The sequence below is a fragment of the Zootoca vivipara genome, chromosome 2, assembly GCF_965207765.1.
Source record: "Zootoca vivipara chromosome 2, rZooViv2.hap1.1, whole genome shotgun sequence".
Taxonomy (NCBI): domain Eukaryota; kingdom Metazoa; phylum Chordata; class Lepidosauria; order Squamata; family Lacertidae; genus Zootoca; species Zootoca vivipara.
In genome coordinates, this window is record NC_142584.1 from 67,010,457 (window position 1) to 67,020,016 (window position 9,560).

Sequence of the window (9,560 nt, forward strand, 5' to 3'; positions counted from 1 at the left end):
CTCTAGCTATTGCAGGAGTTGACACTCTCTGACTTCCCTGCTTTGGATAGTGGCCCATATTGCTCTGTGACTAGACACAGACACAATATCAGCACAATGTGGCTGGTGATAAGATCTCTCCTCCTCTGCGAGGGGAGACTTTGCGGGCAGGACACGCTCCTCGCGGCAAGCAGGGGGGGTGTATCAGCCCCCTGCTGCAGCCAATCCCTGCTGCCGCTCCAAACCTCTGGCTGGCCAATAGGGCCGGCCTGGGGGCGGGGTTTGCAGACATTTAAATCGGCGCGGCAGCAGTGGAATCCTTCTTCTCCTGCTGCATCCTGACGGATCTCCCACCCACCCTCCCTTTAGGTCTTCCCTTTGTGTGAGTGCTTTGACCTTGCTATGGACTTCGGTTGGTTGCCTTGGTTGCCCAAGGGACCTGGTAGGAGTTTTTTTATCCATTTGGCTAATTGGCACCGGCCTCTTGGTTTTTTCGCCTACCTCGTAGCAATTCGTCACAACTTCTTGCAGTATTTGGCGGTTAGGCACTGGAATATGGAGTTGGTCTGTGGCCATCATCCAACCCTCCTCTTATAGGGGTATCCCCTTAAGGGATCCGGTGGTCGTGGATCCCGTCCGATGCCCTGCTGAGGCTAGGGCCATGGCACGACCCCCGGTGACACCAGGGGGAGCTTTCAGTTGTATTTGCATCAACAGGCTCCTCCCTTGGGGTGTTAACCTGATATGACCCCCCGCTGAGCGGGGTGGAGTCATGCTTGCTAGGGTGTCCAATGCCTAAGCCAATACCTCTCACTTGCTCTAACAAATAAAGTTGTGGCCTTATTTTACCCATTAACTCAAATCCATGTGTCACTATGTCTTCATTTCTCGCGGGGGGCGGGTCCTCGAACCGCAATGCGAAATCCCCCCCCCCCGCTTTCTGCACTCTTCCCATCTCAGTAGGATTTCCTTTGCCACCACCCTCTTCCTTCTAGAGAAACTGACAAAGTTGGAGAGAAGGGCTTCTCATTTCGACCATCTGTGACTCCCCCTTTGCCAATGTGGTACCATCCAGGACTACATCTCCCATCAGCCCCAGCCAGCATTGTCAATGGTTAGGGATGCTGAAAGTTCACAGCACCAGGTTGGCAAAGGCTAATGTAACTCATTATCAGTGGGACTGGCAAGTTCAAGGGGAAACCTTGTCAATTTAGAGTGCAATCCTATACACGCAGAACCAAGTCCCCTTGTTTTCCATGGGTATAGGACTGAAGCCATAATATGCCTGTGTCTTTCCTTGGAAAAAAGATGGATATGTGAACAACAGTGCTGGTGCACATCAACAACCACTAAGGAGACCTTGCCAATTTCACGAGTCCAGCAAGGGTCGATGATACCACTGATGCTCACAGTCATGCAAAAGGAGGGGGAAGTAGGAAAGAGAGCCATGCCACACACCTATCAATCTCTTTGGAAAGATGCAGGAAGTTTGAAATGCAATTTGAAACCCACCTTCCTGCGTGGCTGTAAATTGATTAAAAAACCTGATCCCGGCACATTAAAAAAATGTATTTTTGACTTTCATACTGTGCGAGAAAGTTTCAAAAGTGCTTTAAGCAGCATTTGTGAAATTGCTTTTTGTATTATGGTCTTCACTAGGTCTTTGTCCTAAGCAAGGGAGCTGTAGCCTGACACACTGTGAGGAAAATGAGCCTTTGTGTGTAGCTTGTGGTGTCGCATGGGTTCTCTACTCTGTGGAGTGCAAATGCAAGATTCTTACACCAGGGACAAAGGTGCGATGGAATAAATGCATTCTTTCATTGCTCAGACTAAAAGGCTGCTGTATTTGAACTGGAAACATTACTGAGTTGCTGGCAGGTGAGAGAGGATTTGGCCACTAGTTCTCAGCAGGTCTGGGCAAGGTTGGAGAATGCAGTTGCTTATCTCCCCTCACCCATAAACATTCCTTCCTAGTCATTCATCTGTTTGCCAGATAAAGCCCTGCCATTTGAATCACACAGAGAACAGGAATGGACAAGAATGACAGATGCAGATGATCAGCCCTCCAATTCCATCCTAGATGTCCCACCTGCTGACAAAGCACTGGGAGGTGGGGAAGGTGTTTGTCCTGTTGCTGGGTTGACCCCAGGGAAGGAGAGGCTGATCATTTGCAAGAAATGCAGATAGTATTACTGGGGAATGTGCAAGCCTTTGGGTTTATAAAATCCTTCACTTAAGGTAGCCCAGTAAAAGACAGAAGGCTTCCTACTTTGCCTTCCCCACAATCTCCTTCCCCCTTCCTCTCTGAGGGCTGCTTTGCTTATTGTGATTTTAATTGGTACATGTTTTAGACCTTTGTTGTGTACCTGCTAAAAATGTAGCAATTAAGAGCATACAAAACCCTTGGCAGACTGCCCTGGTATATTTCCTTGGAGTTTAAACAACTGCATATGGGCATCAGGTATTACAGCTTTAGATGTAGGTAGCCATGTCGATCAAAGGGTGTGTGTGGGGGGGAATACCAAAATCACTGTAGAGAAATAAATTTATGCCTGGCGTGCTATAGCCCATGGGGTCACGAAGAGTCGGACACGACTAAACGACTAAACAACAAACAACAACAAACTAAAATGTCACAAAATTGTGAGCAAGCTGGAGATGGTGTATAAGTGTACATCTTAAAAGCTGCAACATGTGAAGTACCCTTCCCAGACATTCTTCAGTTGTCTTCAACACAATCCTCTTTCCAGCACCGTGGTAAGGTTGCAAAATGATAATTGTTCTATGCAACACATTAATTTAATGTGTATATAAATGTCATACTTTGCATGGAATTTCTAGCTATGTAAGATGGAATCCCTGGTTTAGGAACACTTAACCAATCCAAGTCTCTCTTGTTTTTGTTTGATCCAACAACCAGCTCATCATTTTAAGAGGTCTCAGCTACACTTAATTCCCATGGCAGCCTTTATTCAAGGTTTCTAATGACACAGGAAAATACTAAGAAGGGCCAGTCTATAGATTGTGCAACTCCAAAAAGCTGCAGACACAGTTTGATATCCAGAAAGTTGTCACTCTTTCCGTAAGCTGAGACCAGTTTTATTATTATAATCTTTTGGCTACAAGAAGTATGACACTGAGCACAAAGTCACAAGAGCCCAACTAACAACTTAAAGTGGCTAAAACATTTGGTGTCGTGTTGGGTAACCTAAGAAAGGTCCCAATATAATATAGGGAGCCATTGCAAAAGACCAAGCCATGTGTGTGCATGTTTGTTAATCCATGCTCTAGCCAGCAAAGGTGGATTTAGTGGAGTGCAACTGGTTTGCCCTCAATGGGCACTGAGCCGAGGGGGCACCACAGGGTTTGCTACAACAATGATGAGCAACAGAAGACAAGGTGGCGGCGGCAAATTTTGGCCTCATACAGGGCACTGCTTAAATTTTAAAGCCCAAAGTCTGCCACTGTAGCCAGTTAGACTATAAAGCAGGGGTGGAGGGTGTCTATTTTTCTTATCGCTAAATGGGCTTAGTGGGATAGTTCTTACTTTCTTGTTCCATTAGTTTTAATTGGATAGGCTTTGACTACTTTTAGATAGATCAGGACCCTTTGATTTCATCAGGTTTTTGCATCAGTGAAAACTGTTTTGGGGTAGCTCAGCAGACTAAAGCCAAAGTGGCAATAAAGATTGCAAAATCCTAGGGATACCTTTGCCCTTAGACTCCAGTCTGCTGTGCACACAAGTTGTTTCGTTGTAAATCCTGAGACTCAGCTTAGTGGCCTGAGGTTCTTTGAATCACTTCTGAAATGTTCCTGGTTAGAAAGACTCAGGTTGCAGAGGTCACAGAGTTAGATTTGCTCTGCTTTTGTCCTAATCTTAATTTTATTTGCGCGTCGATGACCCGTCACCCGCGTGGAGTAAATAAGATACAAGGACACGTGATTTTAGGTTAATGGGTAAATAAAGGCCACAACTTTATTGGTTAAAGCATGTGAGTGGTATTGGCTTAGGCATTGGACGGGAAAGCAACACGTGACTCCACCCTACCGGTGTGGAGACACTTAAAGGTTAACGAATAGGAGGGCAGGAATGCAAAGAGAAAAATCTCCCGCCGCGGCAGCCATTTAAAGGGAGCTGGTCTCCGCCTCTGCCACCCCCCCTGTGAGCCCTATTGGCTGGCAGAGGGGTATGATGCGGCGGGGAGGGGCTGGTGCAGGGGGCCGACCACGCCGCCCTGCAGACGCAGGAGATGGGCCCTGCGCGCAATCCCTTCCCTCTGGAAGGGAGGAGAGTCCATGTCTAATGCCTTGCTTTCAAAAATAGGCAGAAGAAGGTGATGATAAAAATGAGGTCAGTTTTTAAGTGTAGGGTGAAAAGAAGTTCCTCAGGTAGACATTTCAGGGGGATTCTCTGCTAATGGTAACATGTAAGTACCGGTAACTGAAAGAAGACAGAGGAGCCCACTTTATCCCCTCCTCTTCCATGTGGAGGGACCATGGCACAGTGGTACAACATATATCGTATTTTGCTTGCAGGAGGTCCCAGTTTCAGTCTGTGACATCTTCCATTTAGAGGATCCCAGATCTGTAGCTGGTACAGATCTCTGCAGGAAGACTTTGGAGAACTGCTGCCTTTCAGAGGAGGCAATACTGGTCTAGATGGGCTGGCAGTTGGATTCAGTATGATGCCCTTCATACGTTCATATCTACCTCCTCAGATAAGCCCATGAAGGGCGGAGGATGGCACAGGTAATAGGATTCTGCATGAACAGAATTGATAATGGAATGAGATGTGAGTTTCTTTTTCCATCCTTTCAAGTTTGCCTGGTCAGTCATTTCTCTGCTAGAGGTGGGGTTGTGTAGCAGAGGCTGTCAGCAACATTCTGCACGTGCAGATATTGCATGGCCGATTTCCAATACCCCAGCTCAGCTCTGCTCCAGATACTGGAAGCTGAACTCATCCTATAAATATGCACGTATTGCAAAAGCTGAATGTGGCCAGACATTGTGTTTCACCTCTGTGACCGAAGGCAGCAGGTACTGTGTTTGAAACATTTGGCTCTTTAATGTCACACAGTTGTTCCATTAAGAGGGTGCCTTTGTTTGTGCTCTGCCCTCTTTTGTATGGCAGGATGTGGGTGGGTAGTGAGCCAGGGCCGGAGATATCTCTTAATGACTCAGAACAATGACCCTCTGAGTATAAACTGGTCGGGCCAGTCCATGGCTGAGCTGTTGTGTGAGAGTTCAAAGGCCCAATTACATGTTAAAAGGAAATACAACCTGGCTACAAAACTTGTCTCCATGCCTTCCAGGGATAACGGCCAGGGATTCCAACAGTTTTAAAACACAGCATGGCAGTTTAATTCCTGGCTCCTCTGGAGTTCAGGCTGGCTAGTTGGGCTTGGAGAGAAGAATAATCTTCTCAAATAACTCCAGCAAAAGTAACGAGTTGTTCTTATAAGCTGAGAAATCACAGACATGGGGATCTACAATAGGATATTACTCAGAGGGACAGTTGCACACAGTGGCAAGGTTATGTCTACAATGCTCAGATAGGGGTGGGGAATGAAGTGCGGTGATGTAGTGGTTAAACTGTTGGACTACAACCTGGGAGACTAGGGTTCAAATCACACTCAGCCATGAAGCTCACTGGGTGACCTTGTGTCAATCGCTGCTTCTCCAGAGAGCCAGTGTGGTGTAGTGGTTAAGAGCCGTAGACTCTGGGGAACCGGGTTCGTGTCTCCACTCCTCCACATGCAGCTGCTGGGTGACCTTGGGCTCAAGGGCGTAGCCAGGATCATAACTAGGGGGGGGCAAGCCATGATCATTCAGGGGCGGGGCCACAAAGTGGGAACGTGGGCGGGGCTACAGGGCCAGCTGGCCTGACGACATCGTGGTGGCGGCAGCGGCGGCAGCGGCCACCTTGTGCTTCTGGGGCTGGCAACGGCGGCGGCTACCCTGCTTGGCTGGAGAGGACGGGAGGGTCGGGCAGGCAAGAGGGGGTGACAGGGTGGGCGAGGGCAAGGCAAGGCACGGCCGCAGTCACGACGGCTCCGAGGCGTTGCTGCATATCAGCATAATATTTCAACCATGTTGTGGGTTCAAGCCCCACCTTAGGAAAAAATTCCTGCATTGCAGGGGGTTGGACTAGATGACCCTTGTGGTCCCTTCCGACTACAATTCTATGATTCTATTGATATATTGCCATAGCATATGCATCATTCTGCTTTCTTGAATTGTCCTACTCCTAGGCATAGCAGCCAACTCCTAGAGGCCTAGGTGCCTCCCCCCCCCCAAATACTAGTAAATACCGTATGTGAAAGAGCCATCCCCCCATGTTGATGGGCTTTCTATGTGGGGCTTATCTGCCCCCCCATATTTTATTAAGAATGGAAGAGGGAGGGAAGGAAGGAAGAAATAGAGAGAGGGATAACTCATATTTGTGGGTGTCTCTGGGTGACGCTGTGATGCTGGAACTCTGCAGCAAGAGGACGGGAGGGTCGGGCAGGCGAGAGGGGGTGGCAGGGCGGGTGAGGGCGAGGGAAGGCACGGCCGCAGTCACGACAGCTCCGAGGCGTTGCTGCATATCAGCATAATATTTCAACCATGTTGTGGGTTCAAGCCCCACCTTGGGGGGAAAATCCTGCATTGCAGGGGGTTGGACTAGATGACCCTTGTGGTCCCTTCCGACTACAATTCTATGATTCCATTGATATATTACCATAGCATATGCATCATTCTGCTTTCTTGAATTGTCCTACTCCTAGGCATAGCAGCCAAATCCTAGAGGCCTTGGTGCCTCTCCCCCCCCCCAATTACTGGTAAATACCGTATTTGAAAGAGTCACCCCCCCCATTTTGATGGGCTTTCTATGTGGGGCTTATCTGCCCCCCCCCAGTATTTTATTAAGGATGGAAGAGGGAGGGAAGGAAGGAATAATAGAGAGAGGGATACCTCATATTTGTGGGTGCCTCTGGGTGATGCTGTGAAGCTGGAACTCTGCAGCAAGAGGATGGGAGGGTCGGGCAGGGGAGAGGGGGTGGCAGGGCAGGCGAGGGCGAGGCAAGACAGGGCCGCAGTCTCGATGGCTCCGAGGCGTTGCTGCATATCAGCATAATATTTCAACCATGTTGTGGGTTCAAGCCCCACATTGGGGAAAAATTCCTGCATTGCAGGGGGTTGGACTAGATGACCCTTGTGGTCCCTTCCGACTACAATTCCATGATTCTATTGATATATTACCATAGCATATGCATGATTCTGCTTTCTTGAATTGTCCTAGGCATAGCAGCCAACTCCTAGAGGCCTAGGTGCCTCCCCCCCCAAAAGAAATTACTGGTAAATACTGTATTTTAAAGAGTCCTCCCCCCCATGTTGATGGGCTTTCTATGTGGGGCTTATCTGCCCCCCCCCCAGTATTTTATTGAGGATGGAAGAGGGAGGAAAGGAAGGAAGAAATAGAGAGAGGGATAACTCACATTTGTGGGTGCCTCTGGGTGATGCTGTGATGCTAGAACTCTGCAGCAAGAGGAAGATACCGGTACACCTGTACAGGAGCCTTGTAAGCAGCTTTCTCTCTGCTTGATTTACAGCAGGCACATCCAACAGGTAGATTGTGATCTACCAGTAGATCACTGGATGTCTGTGGTAGATCACTGCTAGATCACTGGCACCCCTAAAAAAAGCTCACCCAAATTTTTCCTCCTCCCTAAAAAAAGCTGAACTATGACCTGAAGCCCTAAACAAAAATGGGCCTCCCTCCCTCCTAAAAGAAGCTCAACAAGTTTGACCTAAACCCCCCAAAACAGGGCTTCCCTTCCTTAAAAAAACTCAACAGCTTTGACCTGAACCCCCCAAAAGGGGGTAGATCACTCCCAGTTTTTAACTCTGTGAGTAGATCAGAGTCTCTTGGGAGGTGGCCACCCCTGATTTACAGTATACTGTACAGATGCAGGAGGAGGGGCAGACTGGAACACCAATGCTTTTTATAAACATCACTGTGTCTATCAAAGCTACAGCCCCCCCCCTTCTTATTCACTTCCTTTTAGCCGTGCAGGGCCACCTTAGTCAAATTGAATCCTCTGCACCCTCATTAAATCGCCAATAGAACTGTTAATGCGATCCCTGAATGCCCATTAACAACTCCCACTGAATAACAATAGGGTGAATAGGGTGGACCTTGCCTGAAGGGATATTCTGCTCCATTGTCTTAACTGCTTAAGTACTGGTAGCCACTTTGCTTTATTTATTTGATGTGTTTTTGTTACAGCTGTGTTCCCGCCCCCAGCAAGTGGAGAGCTGCTCTTGCTAAAGCAAAGCCCTTTCCACTTCAGTTTTTGGAGGGGCAAAGTATTGGTTATGGTCTGTAAAATACAATAATTTTTTGCTTCTAGGGGGGGCAGCTGCCCCCTCCTGCCCCCCCTGTCTACACCCATGCTTGGGCTAGTCACACTTCTCTGAAGTCTCTCAGCCCCACTCACCTCACAGAGTGTTTGTTGTGCAGGAGGAAGGGAAAGGAGAATGTTAGCCTCTTTGAGACTCCTTAGGGTAGTGATAAAGCGGGATATCAAATCCAAACTCCTCCTCCTCCTCCTCCTCCTCCTCCTCCTCCTCCTCCTCCTCCTCCTCCTCCTCTTCTTCTCCTCAGTAACCTACTTTACAGGGTTGTTGTAGGGATTAAATGAAGCGTAGAAGAACAGTGTACACCACCTTGAGCTTCTTAGTGAAAAAGGTGGAATATAAATGTGATAAAAAAAATAAGTGACACGCAGCCTAGACTTTGGGTACAGAACTACAAGTCACCATGGGCCATAAATACAGATAAGACAACTCTCTACCTCTGTATCTCTACTGTGCAAACCCACATGTCAGCCATTGACAGGTAAGAGTGGCGCATGCAACAATTTGGATTTAATAGTGAAAATGCCAGGGAGGACTGCATTGTCACTGTGGCCTTCTGATAACAGCATCCTGCCCACAGCAACAAAGTTCCAGAGTGGCTGAACAAAGACTTCTAAGACAGCAGGTAATAGCCTTCCTTAAGTGTTAAATGTTTGCTCACTGAAATCCAGACTCCTGAAGATTTGAGTTCCACAGTCAGAAATGTGGCAGAATTTCAAATATACTTAATGGAGGCAGCTTGAGGTAATATGGGACACAGGTAAACAAGGTGGAAAGTATCCCACATACACTTCTTTACAATGAAGATTTCTACAAATGATCAGATTTCACTGTCCCATCGTTGCATCAATTACAGACTCAATAAACAGAGGAACAAGAATTGCTGCTGTTACTAAAATTTGCCTGGCAACAGGAGAGACTGAATCCTCCCTATCCCTCCATTGGCTGAGAAGGTTATAATATCCCTGGTATGTTCCTCCAGCTGTTGCACTCCAGGTGACAGCAGTGGCATCCCAGAGGCCCCCCACCCCAAGCAAGGTGGAGAGCTTAAAAGCTCTTTCCTTACCAGAAAAACTTTGCTTGCATTGAACTTGCGGGATTTAAACAAGCAAGCCTTCAACCTTGTAGTTGAATGGCTGAAATTGCACAAGTTAAAAGTGTGTAAGATGCAATCCTCCTGT